A 17,652-nucleotide genomic window follows, 5' to 3' on the forward strand; every position below is an offset into this window, starting at 1 on the left:
TTGAAGCTAAAATCACCGTTAGCGGGCAGAAAAACATCAAAATATGCAGGGGTTTTTTTTAGAAAAAGGGGAAGACGCTGGACGCTGGGTAAAAGGGGAAAATGGAGCGCGAAAGAGACATATTTGGGGAAAAAATAAAAACTGTTCATTTCAATGTCTATAACTCACCTACAGACTTCAGGTTTTTTTTTAGAAAAAGAGGCATGTCTCTGACCTTTTTGTTCTTAAACACATGAACAAGTATGATATTAAAGTCAAAGTTCTAAATAAAGTTGCAGGTGTAGATCTAATAAAGGGAAATGTTTTCAACTGGGGCCGGGGAACGATGTCAATTTCATGATGAATGGGTTGACGATCTAGATCTGTTACAGTATTGGAAGGGAAAGGTGCAGCAGCTGCCGATTGTCTACTTTCACTTTCACAATAATCCGACAGTATTAATCGATGATGATTATATGTACCTCCGAATCCTGCTGGGTTTCAACGGTTTTTGATGATTCATTCTTAAAAAATGCATCAACGCAATTAATATTTTCCGAGTCCGAACGTTTTATTTTGTTCGTGTATGAACGCCAATTGTGAGACTTTATTCTGTTTTAACGTATCTACCTTGGCTTGCACATAACCCGGATGAAAATTTGACTGGTTTCCGGTAATAAATTGACGAAACACCCTTCTCGTGCAAGACCGGAATCCAGTAAAATAGTCATATGATTAATACGATTAGTTGCCCGGTTTCAATGACGTAATTTAAGAGCTATATATAGAATCACTGGGATTCCCATATTTGAGTGTTCGTCGGGAGAGAGAGAGAGAGCGAGATCGTTTTACATGGTACAAATTGGATAAGTGTCGACTTCCCAAAAGAAAAAAAACATTTCTTTGAGGGTAAAATATTATATTTTGGTGAAAAATTATATTTTTGGAGGGGAAATGGTATTTTTAGGGGAAAAATTCTGGTAGGGGAAGACGCCGAATATCGGCGTCCCTTTCTTAGTAAAAAAAAACCCTGATATGCAACATAAATTCTAGATCTGTAAAAAAACAAGACCCTGTCTCTCAATGATTTTATATCAACTAATGAGTTTGATCTTGTAGCTATAACAGAAACCTGGCTTGGCACATCGACAGATAAAACCTGCTTTACCGAGCTCTTATCTGAAGGCTACCAAATAAAACATGTACCACGTCCCAGTGGTCGCAGTGGGGGCGGAGTTGCTCTAATACACAAGACTAGCATTGAAATAAAAGTCTTGACTGCAACTAAAGACAAACAATACACTACCTTTGAACACATGGACTGTAGTGAACAGATTAAAGACTACTCTCTACGATTGGCTGTAATCTACAGACCACCTCCATCAAACGACAATGGCTTGAAATCAAGTACTTTCTTAGAGGAAGAATGGTCCCAGTTTTTATCAAAATATGCAACAACAGATAAAAACATCATTTTGACCGGCGATCTGAATTTCCACCTTGACGATCCGTCTGATAAAGATACTCTAAAATTCAATAACATACTCCATTCTTTTGGTATGATGCAGCATGTAAAAGAGCCAACACACGTACGAGGACACACTCTGGACGTTGTGATCACCAGGGACACTGTGGATACGGTATCCAATGTAGTTGTTACCGATCCTGGACTTTCAGTCGGCTCAAGAAACATTTCTAAAGACCATTATGCCGTCATCTTTAATGCAAGAGCATCAAAACCAGCTCCGGTAAGAAAAACTGTAACCTTTGGGAAACTACGAGAGATCAATATTGAAACATTTAAACAGGAGATCACAGAGTCAGAAATACAATTTTAAAATAAACATGACCCTGAAACCCTTGTCCAAACTTATGATACTAAACTTTCATCTTTGGTAGACAAACATGCTCCACTCAGAACAAAATCTATAACCCTGCGGCCGACTTGCCCGTGGTACACAGATGAGCTTCATGACGCTTAACATATAAAACGAAATTTGGAAAGAAAATGGCTAAAATCGAGACTCACTATTGATCATGAAATTTATAGAAACCACTTCCCCAAAATGAAAAAAATGTTGAAAAAGCATGCGTAGATTTTTATTCAGATAAAGTAACATCCTGTGGCCGTGATACAAAGAGCATGCACAAAATCACAAAACACTTACTAGATGGCCCCTCTGAAATAGCTCTCCCGTCTGGCAAAACATCCGATGAGTTAGCACAAGATTTCAATATTTTTTTCATAAATAAAGTTGAAGGTATCAGAAAAGATATCTCTGAAGATATCAACAAGTGACTACTACTTGGAAAGTTTTACTGTCCTGAAAGCAGAAACAATATGTTTTTTAAATGTTTGCTGAACTGAACTTTTTGGGATTTGTGGAACTACCATCGCAACACAGGGCTTTCTTTCTTACTTTTGTATAGCAGAAGTAAACTGATCAATTAATGAAAAAGTCACAAACATTTTAAACTCCTCAAAATTGTTTTCTTTTTTAAAACTAGTCACAAACTTGTAGAAATTATGAAAGTATGCTTTTGTATGCACGAACATAGTAAAATATTATAATATTTTCATTTGCTGGACACTTTTGCTTTCAACAAATAACATCAAACATCTTCTAAAATTTAAAAAATTCAGACATGTTAACTATTGTCAATCATATCAAATTCAATAGTAAATAAATTTGACAAATATTAGAATGTATGTATATGATTGTATGATTGTGTTGTCTGTTGTTTGGCTGGACACATAAGTCATACATTGAATTTGTGTTCCTTTGTATGTCATATTATTTACCAAGTTTAAAACCTTTGTCAATAACAATTGTGCCATGCCACATAGGATTCCCCCCTACACATAACAAATATTTACACTGTTTGAAAGTGTAATGTATTTCATAAAAAATAATTTGAATAGAAATGAATCGAACTTTAATTAATGTTAACGCATATACATGGATACAAATACAATAATCAACTCCAGATTGCTGCACTTGTCTCGCAATTAGCCATCACTTAATTACTCATGGGTTTTGACTTTTGTCCCATGATCTTTCTCATTCAACCATTTCCGTTGTAAAAGTGACTGCTTAAATCTTACTGTGATTTCATTAAAGTGACTATAGACGTGAACGAATCTGCATCTGCGCCCTTATAATTTTGACTTTTTTTAACAACGGATCTCAAGGTTTACTATACATTTTACTTATTTTATAATGCAATGGTGTGGTTTATTAGTTCAGGTTACTTTACAAAACTGTTTTCACCAGTTTCATACTTTTAATTTCGTAACAACAAGCAAAATCATATAACTGATATCCCCCGCCTTCTCATGATTTATATCTATACACCTACGTGCATGAAATTTCAGGCTGAGATAAAGCCCTAAAAAGTTTGTGACAAACAGCTGGAGGGATGGACTGATTATAAAGGCGGACTGATACGAACGTATATCTCTCCGCCTTTGGCAGGGAATAATTATAATCCATTAAAACAAGCATAGCCCGTTTCCAGGGACAATTCTGTGAGACAGGTATGCATTTGCAGAAACAAGTATTGCTCTTAATAGTCAATGATTAACCGCTTGATATATTAAACTCAGATTGTTGTTAATTAATTTAAATGAGCCGTGCTCTGTGAAAAGCGGGTTGAATGCATGTGCGTTAAGTGTTGTTCCATATATGCCTGTGCAGATTTTTGCTGTAAGATACTCTCTGTAAACGACACATACCATAAGGGAAAAGTTTCATCTCTCGATTAGCCTGTGCGGACTGCACAGGCTTATCTGGGTTACACTTTATGCACATGCAATCAAACCCCTTTTCACAAAGGTTCATTTAAGTAAATGTGAATAGTTTTATTCTGAGTAAAATTAAAAGTGAATTATTAAATAAAGCTATCGCAATTTAATTTGAAAATATTTATAACAAGACTATTGCCAAGCAATACATGTCCCCTACCGGCTCCACCATTGTCAGAAATATTTGTTTTTTATTTGTTGCCATAGCAACCATAATTTTTGACGTAGGAACAAAATGAAATGACGTGCATAATGCCCTTATTGCAATCTATCAATGTTTCAAGTTTCATGAAAAAATATTAAGAACTTTCAAAGTTATCGCAGGATCCAGAAAAGTGTGACTGACTGACGGACTGACAGACTCACAGAGCGCAAACCATAAGTCCCCTCCGGTGAAATCGTCAGGGGACAACAAGCAATGTGTTTGTGAAACACTATGTCCCCATATATTTGACCTTTGATCTTAACCTTGACCTTTCACCTCTCAAAATGTGCAGCTCCATGAGATACACATGCATGCCAAATATCAAGTTGCTATCTTCTCAAGCAGTGGTTGAAGTGTGCAGTTATGACTTGGTATTAAAAACCAGTATTTAGAGGGCGAATATTAAATTACAAGAATTTAATGTGACCATACAAATTGTTCAATTAAAACTTTTAATATCATTTACATCGTATGTGCTTTAATCTTCGAAATGGCTTTACTAAGTCTGAGAAAAAATCACACACTTTATAATGTAGTACAGTGACCACGCGTTTATCCATACACGTCCGTTCCGGTACAAAATTTCGGAATTAACAAATCTTCCGGATTATCAAACCAGTGCCATTTTAAGAGTTAAATATTTACCTTATGACATAAACCTTATGTGTATGTACATTTACATACTTATTTTGCATCAAGAATGATATTTTCTTGTTACTGAAACATTTATTTTGGTTAAAAAATAAAATGTTTGTTAAACAATGTAAATACAAAAACGTGTAACTGAATTTTCGAACAATCATGTACATGTGCACACATGATGTAAAGCTTTGTGAATGTTACAATCACACTGTTAAGCATTGATAGCGTAGTATTGAATCAATATTTTGTTGCTGTATACATTTTCCATGAGGACTGCGTGTATCTCGTTGATACTGCCGCAGTGAAAAAACGTTGCCATGGGTGAAATGCGAGCTGTAAGCTGGTGGTGTCACAGAGACACAAATCAAGGGTGTTGAAGGCAAATGACAATACAATATAAAACTGCTATACTGTTTTAATATCCTCATTTATAACCCGTCTCATACAACAGAATATTGAAATAATTAAAATAGCGACACGTAACGTTCGATGCATTTTAAATGGACTGCTTAAATAATCCTAGCACAACTTTTCACACATGATGACGGTCCGATTGTAATCAGTGTCTGAATTAGTCGCGTGTTCAGCTCATTAAAGACATTGTGTCATTTAATATGCATTGTGTAATGCCGACATCAGTTTAAGTTTTAAGTTGGAGTCGAACCATGTTTAGTCATGCATATTAGCTATTACGCCTAAACACAATATTTCAGCGCTTTTGTTTAAACAACGGGATGGCGATTAAGCCTAAAACAACAATACTTCACGCCTCAGTGATTGCACTTTTGTTTATACGGCGGGTGGGCGATTAAGCCCCCATGTTGGGAAGCATCCGGATTAACGAGACATAATTACAGCTAAATACACAGATCGGTGTCGCGAAATCTACGTCCGGATCCGGAACGCAAGATCTTGGACTTAACGGGGCAAAATACTGCATAATAAATCCTTCCCCTTGACTTTCGTCCGCATCGCGAGATTTCCGGACTACCAAGATCCGGATAAACGCGGGGTCACTGTATTTATATTAATGCAAATGTGGAAAGTGAAAGTAAAAGCACAACAGTGATAATATTTAACAAAATAGATTCATTAAATTGATTCTACAATACTCTTAATTAAGTGTTCTCACAGTCCTTATCATATAAGAAAAACAAGAATATAAGTAAAACTTACCAATGCTCCTCAATAATGCGCTTTATAAGTTAATATATATGTTTATTTTAAGAATGAGTTCCAGAAAAAGGCAATATATGTGCAAATCCATGAGCCAGAACAATTAGTGATATCTGCATTGAGAAAAATTGTAAAGGAAAAACCTGACAATATGCACAAGTCCACCCTAACAGGACACTGTGATCAGTTTCACCATATAGGGATCATGATCAAGTTTCTGCGATATTTGTGTAGAGTATAACTTTTTTTTAAGAAAACATTATGTAAAAATTATACATATCAGAATTATAAACAAGACCTGTCAGATGACAGCGCGCTTGACTGTAAAACCATTAAATTTCGTGTGGTACGAATTTTCGTGGATTTCGTTGGTCTGCTGAACCACGAATTCAAGTACCAACGATTATTTATACATTCCTAATGCCATTTCCGACATTTTCTTTTGTTGTCGGTCATCCGAGATATTTGTTTTTGTAATATTTACTTCACTTCAGTAGGTCATATTACACTATATCTATGAGTTTTTCTTTTATATTCATAATCGTTAACAGTTTGCAGATTTCTCACATATGTCAATTAGTGCCAATTTAAGTTAAAAGAGACTTAACGTATTTCACACATGTATTTTGGGGACCTTATTACTCAATTATTACTACTAGGGGACCGATTGCGCTGAGAATTGCAAATATTGTCAAAACAACATTGATTGCAATTAGCGAGCGGGGCCCCACCATTGCGCCGCTTTATCGCTCTTATCGACAATTATAAGCAACACTTTAATGCTTCAGTGCACATTAACTTCAAGTCTTGCTGACAACACAGATTAGCAGATTATGCCTCATTATAACTTTGGTTGTTTTAATAACAGTTTAATTATTATGACGGTCAGTTTTTCTCGAAAATTAGAAATCCACGAAATTACGTTTCAACGATAATTTGTATTTTTTAATTTGCAATCCACGAAATTACGTGTCAACGAATTAGTTGTTTTTTATTAAACCACGAAATTTCATACAGACGAATTTCTATATGTTTACAGTATTCGAGTGCTTGACAGTGTAACGTAAGCCATCATGGAGAAGTTGTTTATATTCAATAATTAATAATGGAAGATCTTTCAAAAATAAAAAAAGGAAAAAAAAAATTTTTTTTGGGGGGGGGTAGGGGAGTTGAGAGGGGGGTATAATGTGGGGTGTGGTCTTTTATTAGACGATCTTTCAAAAATTAAAAAAGGAAAAAATAAATATTTTTTGGGCGGGGGGGGTAGAGAGGTTGAGAAGGGGGTATAATGTGGGGTGTGGTCATTAATAAATCTTTCAAAAATAAAAAAAGTAAAAAAAATTCGGGCGGAGGAAAGGTGGGGGGAGGGAGGCAGGGATTCTGGGTTGGGGCGGGGGTATTGTTTGGATGGAATCCATTGTGGTATTCAGGTAAGTGTTGTTTTGTCAAAGTATTAATAAAATCTAATTATAAATAAAGAAGTTATGGCAATTAATTTAAGCAAAATGTTTAATTATCTAAGTATAAAAGAGGCCATAATTCTGTAAAAATGCTTGAAACAGTTGTCTGCTCTTGTTTATAGGTTGGGGTCATGTTGGTTAACAAGTATGCAAAATATGAAAGCAATATGTCAAGGGACATAGGAAATATTTGGGGTATTACGCAAACTTTAACATAGATTTATCAATAATATGCATATTCTAAGTATAAAAGGGGCAATAATTATGTCAAAATGCTTGATACAGTTTTCTGCTCTTGTTTATAGGTTGGGGTCATGTTGGTAAATAAGTATGCAAAATATGAAAGCAATATGTCAAGGAACAATGAAAATATTTGGGGTAGTACGCAAACTTTAACATTTGCACGCAAACGCCAACGCAAACGCTAACGCCGACGCTGGGGTGAGTATACAGTACAGCCAACGCGGCACAAACATAATCCCAGGCTACGCCACAGCAAGATTATTAGAATGCAGCGGCCAAATAGTGTGTTCACGCGGTGTATCGCCGTGGCACTCAGCATCGATCCGCGCAACAACGCCGAGTCTGTATTTACCTTGCGTACTTTCGCGGAGTAAATCTGCTGCATACGTACGCGGCGGATCGAGTGAAAAGATATCCACCTAAATGTACATTTAAATTGTAAATTTTCACGTTTTAATCAGCGATTTGACACGTTATGTGCTTTAACAAATTATCGTTGAATTAATTACGCACAACTTTAAATGTTTCGTTCGATTTTCAAATTATCATTATTAAATTTGTAATCTGAAACACACTTCCGAATGTGGCAAATTATAGCGTCATATACACAGTGCTAAAATATCCTATGTCTCATAAAAAGCGCACAATTATGCAGACATGCAGAACGTCGTTGGGAAAATGTGGGTGTATTTTGTGTTGTATAACTTACATGAACATCACGTCAGGCGTAAAATGCGTGTTCAGTGTGGAAAAAAACGCCCCGATTAGATGCTATTTCATCATCTCTTTAAATAGTAACAAATGCCAAAATGTATTTGATACTTAAGAAATATGGAGAATGTTTGTGTATCGTAAATATTTACCAGGATTTGCTTTAAAACTGGAATATACAGGATTATCGGGTAATGAGTAGCGATATTGACTGTATAATATGAACAAAATGAAACGAGTTTATATACCCATATTCAAACAATAGTTATAATAAGCTGATAATTAACAAAACAACAAATACCTCTTCACTGTCTTGATTATTGATGTGGCTTCAAACTGCTAATTTTCTCAGCTTAAATATAATAGCAGAAACAACATGCAATTAATTTATAAATCCACCATATGCTGGAGCCTTGACCACTTGTATCGGTATGTGGGAAAACATAATAACGTGACCTTGTTTATGTGTTAAATACAAATGTACATACACTACGGGCGGGAAGCAAACTTAATTTGCAAGACACATTAACTATGCTTACGTGTATATGCTAATACAATCCAGGCACAATAAATATATTATGATTTTAAATAATAATATTAATATTACTATAATTGTTCTTTTAAAATTTGTTAACCACATGTAAGGAATAATTTTTTAAAGATTTTTTATTTTATGATGTGCATCAACTCGGCATCATGTTGCGGAAAGCGGCATGCCTCGGCAGACAGATGCGAAGTTTTGCGGCAAAATGCGACTTGCCGCCGCATACGGATGCGGCTTCAACGACTGACGCAGCATCAACTCGTTTCGCCTTGCCGCCGCGGATCGCAAAATAAGTTTGTTCCGCGTTGGCTGTACTGTAGGATATAGCTCCACTATATATATTTCATATATAATAGTCGAGCTTAAAAACAATAACAATACAAACAAGGGACACGCACAGAAATCAGGTATTCCAATTATAATGCATTTTTCAATCAATGTTATAATATATTAAATCATATTAATAATATTTTAATAATCTATCAGATTAATTGAGTGTCTGTATTATTGGCTGATGTTTTAAGCAATTATATTTGTTCATTTTATTTATTATAAATATACATGTATATTCAACATGTACAATCTTGCACTTTCGGACCAGCATAACTTTTTATTTGGGAAGCAGTACTGAGTAGCAAGCATAAAAGAGTCAGATCTCAGTACAGAGATGTAAGCTGGGAAGCAGTAATGAGTAGTAAGCATGAAAGAGACACATCGGAAAACCATGAGAATTTCGGGAATCAGTACTGAGTAGTAAGCATGAAAGAGCAGAGAATCAGTACTGAGTAGTAAGCATGAACGAACCACACTGGAAAACCATGAGAATATCGGGAATCAGTACCGAGTAGTAAGAATGAAAGAACTTCTATGGAAAACCATGAGAATATCGGGAATCAGTACAGAGTAGTAAGCTTGAAAGAGCCGGGAATCAGAACTGAGTAGTAAACATGGAAGAGCCGGGAAATAGTACTGAGTAGAAAGCAGGGAATCAGTACTGAGTAGTAAGCAGGAAATCAGTACTGAGTAGTAAGCATGAAAGAGCCGGGAATCAGTACTGAGTAGTTAGCAGGGAATCAGTACTGAGTAGTAAGCAGGGAATCAGTACTGAGTAGTGAGCATGAAATAACCACAATGGAAAGCCATGAGAATATCGGGAAGCAGTACTGAGAAGTAAGCATGAAAGAGCCGGGAATCAGAACTGAGTAGTAAGCATGAAAGAGCCGGGAATCAGTACTGAGTAGTAAGCATGAAAGACCCCGGAATCAGTACTGAGTAATAAGCAGGAAAGAGCCGGGAATCAGTACTGAGTAATAAGCAGGAAAGAGCCGGGAATCAGTACTGAGTAGTTAGCAGAGAATCAGTTCTGAGTAGTAAGCAGGGAATCAGTACTGAGTAGTGAGCATGAAATAAACACAATGGAAAGCCATGAGAATATCGGGAAGCAGAACTGAGTAGTGAGCATGAAAGAGCCGGGAATCAGTACTGAGTAGTAAGCAGGAAAGAGCCACAATGGAAAACCATGAGAATATTGGTATGCCATGGTTGAAGACAAGACCATCAAGGGGTAAATTGGGTAAACATGTTACTTCTAGAATGCACTTTTTTTTTCATTTGACGTAGCGATCTAGTTTTTGGACCTAGTTTTGTAATAGACATATTTTTTATTTAGACCAATGTTCTGACAAAGTTTCATGAATATTTGAAATAAATATAATCTCTAGTGTTTTAACAGTGTAATTTTTGATAATGGGCAATGCATGTTTAACAATGGGAATAATTGTCATCACAAAATCACTACGTAAGCACAATGTGCTAATGTTAGCTAAGAAGAAAACAAGCTAGGTACATCTGTATTAGAATTGACAGAGCACTGTGAACAGGGTTTTTATTCAACAAGTTTGTAAATAGGCTGGGGTCCTTGGCGTTGAAAGGCGTTTGACTGAAACTGGTTAATCAAATTATTTTTTTTCTGCTTACATTAACTATAAACTTTACTATAAAAGTTTTTCCGCATAATAATAAAATAATGTACACATTAAATATTCTGAAAACAAAGTTGTTGACCGAACTGGGGCTTTCATTCCATAAAAGCAAAATACTTTTTCTAGTGCATACTCACAATGGTGGTATTGTTCTATTCTGTGTATGCTTCCGACATCACTTAGTCTTGATTGAACACTTCTCACTATCAACAGACCAGCTGTCACTAAACTCCCTTGTTAAAAGAAGAACACTCATGGTTTTCAAGCAGCGGTTAAAGGGTGCTGACAAGACTAAGTATTAAAATCTTCCTTTCGCAGTATGTAGATGGTGTGTATGTAGAGAGTGAATATTAAATTCTTACAATTGTAATGTTATCATAGCAAATTCAATTACAAGCTTCTATATATTTGACAAGTTCAGTGTTTTAAACTTCAAATTGGCGTTGATAAGTCAATGTTAACTTCGTAACGTAGCATCCCTGTTTTATGCTAAGTAAATACTATTGATGAATATATTAAAATATATTTATATTAAATGTAATTTCCATGTCAGTCAGCAATTTAGAATTTAATCAAATAATATATTACGTTAAAATGTACAACATGTTGTGTATAGATGATTGCTCCCGAATGTAGTAACCCTTTACCACTTTGATGCACATTTTGACTCATTTGAAGTCCCTTAGAAAGTTTAATTTAATACATTATCTTTCTTACTAGTTTTAAGTTTTAAAGGCTTCATTCCCAACCATGAGCCACTGATGAGCAGCAAACAGCATAAAACCTGAAGAGCATGCGAGTTACTCGCAGGATGTTCTGGTTTTATGATGGTTGCAAAAGCCATTTCCACTTTTATTTCAAGTGGCATGATATTAAGACACTTTATTTAGGTTTAAACAAGATATGTGTTTGTCAGAAACACAATGTCCCCATTTGCACCGCTTTGAATCTACAGTCCACTCTCGTTATCTCGACATCGGATATCTCGATATTTTCGATGTGTCGAAGTAAGCTCAATGTCCCATTTTTTTCCCTTCTTTTTCTATATAAATAAACATCGCTTATCTCGATTTTTGTTATGTCGAATAATTCGATATGTCGATATAAAATTTTGTCCCGAGTCCCGATTTTACATGTATTTACTGTGGTTTATCTCGAAGTGCGAATAACTGCCCCAGTGTCGGCAAAAGGTGAGAAAATTTTTCTTTGATACTTCACCGTCTCGCTTCGCCCGGCTGCTCCTGATACTGTGCGGTAGGAAATTGATCCGTTAATTGCATCACTGATCACACATGTGTAACGTCGTTAGCCATTAACACTTGAGTAAGGCCTGTCACTTTAACTGTCACTTTTTAACATCAATTAACTTCAATTAATACACAGCCTGCCGAAATGCCGAAAGACTATTTGTTTTTACAAACAACATTTCAAAATGCATTGAGTTATATTTTTGCGTATATAAACCGTTGCAAATTTACAGAGTGTTGTTCTATCCTTGAACTCCATAAGTCATTATCATGGCTAACTTGAAAGAATATTTCAAACTACAAAATGTACATGTACAGTTCAGTATTCCGGAACGTGATTTACGCTTGTTCAGATGGAAAACCCTCGTCTTGATTGGAGGTCAATTGCATCATAACTTTAAATATCAACATTACCGGCTGTTTAATCGACAGTTTAGAAAAATTATAACCGCATGTGTTCATGCAATTCTGTAATACTTAAAACGTCATTTTAAGCATTTAAATAGCAAAATTGATCTTGCCTTGTAAAAACGCGTATATATATATCAGGTAGAGAGTATTATGCCACACGTTGACGGCTTTAGTTAGACCACTTAGCAGGTATTTAGATGTTAAAAACAAGGTAAATTTTCGTCTCATTTTTTCTTTGAAAACGCCTTATCGGATATCTCGAACTCTCGTTATCTCGATATTTTTTCTTGTTCCCGCCGACTTCGCGATAACGAGAGTGGACTGTATATATTTGACCTTTGACCTTGAAGGATGACCTTGACCTTTCACCGATCACAATGTGCAGCTCCATGAGATACACATGCATGCCAAATATCGACTTGCTATCTTCAATATATTGCAAAAGTATTCATAAAATAAGTGATTTTGGCCCATATATTTGACCTCTGACCTTGAAGGATGACCTTGACCTTTCACCACTCAAAATGTGCCGCTCCATGAGATACACATGCATGCCAAATATCAAGTTGCTATCTTGAATATTGAAAAAGTTATTGCAAATGTTAAAGTTGGAGCAAACAAACAAACACTGTAAAAAACAAACCAACAGACAGGGCAAAAACAATATGTCCCCCATGTTAGTGGTGGGAAATGTACGTTGCAATAGAGGTGACATTTACTCCTCTTTTGTTTTAAATTCAATCCTCTTTTTCTATCGCGTTCCCACGACATAATCACTCAATGGAACGAGTTAGCTATGTCGTGGGAATGACTTACTGAGTCGAGAAAACAAGTGTAGATAAGAGGTGTATATTATAACGAGTAATAAAGAGTGATGCAAAACTAAATGCGAGAGAGAGGCAATGAAAAAAGAGCAGTGCTTTAAATAAAGGAGGATTGCATAAAACAATATACTGCACTCCTCTTTTATTTTGTTTTGCAAACCTCTGTTTTTTATCTCGATTTTTTCCCTATACTAAGTAAGCTGTTCCCACGGCATAGCTAACTTGTAACATTCCCACGAAAAATAGGTCAATCCCTTCAATCAAGCCAATAACCACATTAGCTAAAACTATTTTTAGAGGACCAAAATACAAGATGCAAGGAATATACTAAAGAAAAGAATATTTAACAGTTATTTTGTTATACAAATTATGTCAACCTCTTTTTGTGACCAGCTTATACAACTGCATTCAAATTTAAACCACTGTTGAAGAGAATCACTATGCATTTACAACAATAGAAATAAATTTACAAAACCTAAGTGACAAGCGGGTTCAGAATATAACAAGTTATAAGTAGTTTTTGGTCTATCTAAGTGTTTAAAAGGATGTGATCCATGCAGTGCGGAATGTAATCTAGACTCCAGGATCATAAGGATGTTAGTCAACGTAAAAAATAATAATGCTATTGGCTTTGCATTTTGAGGGCGCTGATGGTGCATTGTATGTTGATATTTATAAAATCTACATAAACCATGTGACCCTTAAACATTCAGACCAAGTTTCATTTGACTAAAACAAAATATAGCATTTATAGTGTCTATAAGCTTTTTCTAAGAATTTAAATGGTAAAGTTGTACACTTCACTTAGAAATGACTGTTGTTGTGATATTGTGATGATACAAATTCGGACCGAATTTCATCGACATTGAATCATATGGGTAGCTTCTACAGTTTCAGCAATTTTTGCGTAACCTTTAACCTGTTGACCAGGTTTTTAATATCAATTGACCCAAATTTTACCTCGACCTAAATATTGTTCAGATAAACATTTTTATTTCTGTAGTGAAATTATGTGCATGAATTCGCTTGGAATATGCTTTATTTGACCTTATTTGAATGTCGGAGTTTGCTTTACTAGATCTGTACTGTAACTGTGATCTACTTTAAGTCATTTTTTGGGAACGGGTCCTGTACATATGCCATTGGGAATTTTTCGCATCGTGAAATCATCAAATTGGGGAAAAAACAAGTAGAAAAATCTTCCAATTGGAAAAAATCAAGTTATGAATTGTACCAATTGAAGAATCAGTGATTTTTTTTGCCCAAAATTACCGCCGATATTCGGCTGCTTCCCAATAGCAAAAAATGATGTTTTTTCCCAAAAATCTGACCAAAATTTCCCAAAAAATTACCAAATTTTCCCAATAAAGCCAAAAAAATACAATGTCATTTAGCGTTAATTTCATAGAACGAGTGCCGATCGAGCTTGTCGAGTCTTCGCCGAATGACAACTGACTTACGAATGTTCACGAACGTAGCCGAATCCACACATCTCTCTCTATATTGCTGAGGATACCGACAATAGTCGATGTATCCCGATAGTTAACGCCTGTTTTTACACACGTCCAAAATGGCGGCAAGCAGACAAGAAGTTCGCGATGAGCAGCGAAAATGATAAATAACACTCAAATTAACAGCGGATATCACATGGTTATTAGGAGATTGTTTAATGTGTGTGTCAATTAACACAAAATACTACGTTTGAGATGAACAACAACAAGTATTTATAAGAAATCTTCACACTAAATGTGCGTCACAGAAATCAGTGTTGGGAAATTGGAGTTAGTTTAGTATACTCACAAAGTGATGCTTTAGGATGAGAATCGTTCGAAAATGGAAAGAGACAAACATGATTTTTATTTATATTTGAGTGGATCTGTGTATAATCAGATTCATATGAATATTCTGTTTTATTATGTTTGTCACGCTGTTTGGTGAAATAGCATTGAAGTGAGGATGTCAATTGTGCAAGATATTAAAAGGTAAACAAATGAAATGTATTATTTTAGCTCTATTTAATACAACATTAACACAGAAAGAACACTAAAGCTTGTTTGTTAACATTTTTTAATGTTTTCACCATATCATATTTTACTTTAAAAAATATCCTGAATTAAATTCATACTCTTAAAGAGATTATGATTAAATCATAATGGTACATGTATATTGAAGAATCTTTAGATTATTGCAAGTTTAATATGCATGTGGAAGGATATTAACTAAACGTTGTAAGAAGACATGAAAGCAACACTTTATAATATAAAAATGCTGACAAAAATGAACTTAGCAATTTTTATTCTGTTCTTATAATCATATTTAGGCCACGACTTTTATATTTCTTGGTTTACAAAACCGCCGACCCTAATTTTTGGAAAATGGGAGAAAAAAATAAAATCGGAAAATTGTCTTTTTTTTTATATTTTATTCCTGACCGCACTGAAAAACGAGCGAAACGAGAAAAAAAACGATCGGGTTTGAGTACGGTTGCGAATAAAATCAAGTAAGTACAATCAACGATTGGTTCACATATATAACAGAGATCGGGATATTTTTCAATGTGACACAGTATGTACCAGTCCTTTTATGGGCACTTCTCAAAATTTATTTAATTACAGACAATAGGAAAATCAGCGTCAGTAAAATGTCGACCGCATCAAAATTTATTTCCGAGTCTGTGACGCAACTTTATTGTTTAACATGTTTATTATATTAAACAAACCCGATATAGTAAATAAAAAAGTATTACCTTGCAATTTGATAATTAGTATAAATAATCCAATAAAACACTGCCATTATTTACGATATATGTGTTTAGGAATTTTGTAAACACGTCCGCCATAGTTTATAGGAACTGTACAGAAAGTTTGGTAATCGGAAAAAATCGGTATATCTCAGAAAATCATTGATAAATGTATTTGTCATTTTAATGCTTAGGGCCGAGTAATTTCGGCAAATCGGAACTCAACTTGCGTAAAATACTAGCTCAATTAACCGTCAAACTCCGCCTCTGTTCTCTGCAAAAGATTCGAAGGCGGAGCTATGCACGTGCTATTATTAAATTGGAGGATTGCAATTGAGAAACAAACGCACGATTGGTTCGGCATGTTGATTGCTAGACAAAGGAAGCCAATTTTGTCTGCGCGAAATTTGTCGCTTTATTGCTTCAGACAGCAAGCGGCTTTCCTTTGATGACGTCAAACTGTCAATTCACACAGACTGCACATTTTCGGAAGACTTTAACTGGCTCCTTGTTTACAATTCCAGTAAAAACACTTGCTAACATTAAACTTTGGATTAAATTATCAAAATAAAGCAAAAGCCAAGTTGACAAATATGATTGTATTAATTCGCGTCAGTTCAAATAAGACGTTTTGCGTTGTAAATCAACGAGTTTTCATGACAACAACAACTTTAACAAACATTACCGCGACGACGAGGGGATCGATCTACCTCGATTTTTTTTCATGGACGATGTCATAAGTCCAATAAGAGCAAACACATACTTTGTGTATGAGTAGTTTATCTTATATAAGATTTATGCAACGGGCATCGCATTGCGTAATGGTGCGCATCGACTTACGGAAATGAAGCGCAGTTTTTGTTTTAATGGGAGAAGAACGCATGTCATTTAATGGAGTGTTTAAAATTGCCTGATGTTACAAAAGGTGCTTTTAGGTGACTCATTTAATTTGAAGATATAGATGTTTTTCATTGCATAATTTGATTTTTCGTCTCTGTGTTAAGGTTATAAAAGATATGATGTCTTTGTTCTGATGTTATTAGTATTAACTTATTTTTCCAATGATGTTTTTTTTTTGTTTTTTTTTCGACCGCCCGATGGACCATTTTCAAAATAATTTTTGTAAACCAATAAAAAAAAAAGTCGTGGCCTTATAATGTTTCCCAATTTCATGGTTTATCGCGCTAATTTTCCCAATCCAAATGCCACAGGCTGTAACAAAAAAAATCAAAAAAAATCACTGAGAATGGTAGTTTAATGATTTTGCTTACACCATCTTCAACTTGTACAACTGTTTCCAGTGTTTCATGAGCACCATTGCTCGGTGCATAGACTTTGCCATCAACAGTCTGGCCAAGTATCATAGGACTTGTACCAATAGCTTCGTCATGTTCGTCGTCAATCTGCATTTGGCTACTGTCATCTTTGACAATTTTTGTTGCAATTTGGGTGTGTTGTTGTCATGAAAACACATTTATTTATGCAAGATCATGAACAAAGACCCAACAATATTAAAATTGTGAAAAATTTAGTCACAATCTCCTCAAAATGTTACAAACAATAGTATCATAGAAATTGTAAAATTATCTTTCTTTGCACAGATATAGTACAATATTATCATACTTTCTTTGGCTGGGCACTTTTGCTTTCAAAAAACAAAATCATATATCATATGAGCAACAT

The sequence above is a fragment of the Dreissena polymorpha genome, unplaced genomic scaffold (assembly GCF_020536995.1).
Source record: "Dreissena polymorpha isolate Duluth1 unplaced genomic scaffold, UMN_Dpol_1.0 chrUn002, whole genome shotgun sequence".
NCBI classification, from domain to species: Eukaryota; Metazoa; Mollusca; class Bivalvia; order Myida; family Dreissenidae; genus Dreissena; species Dreissena polymorpha.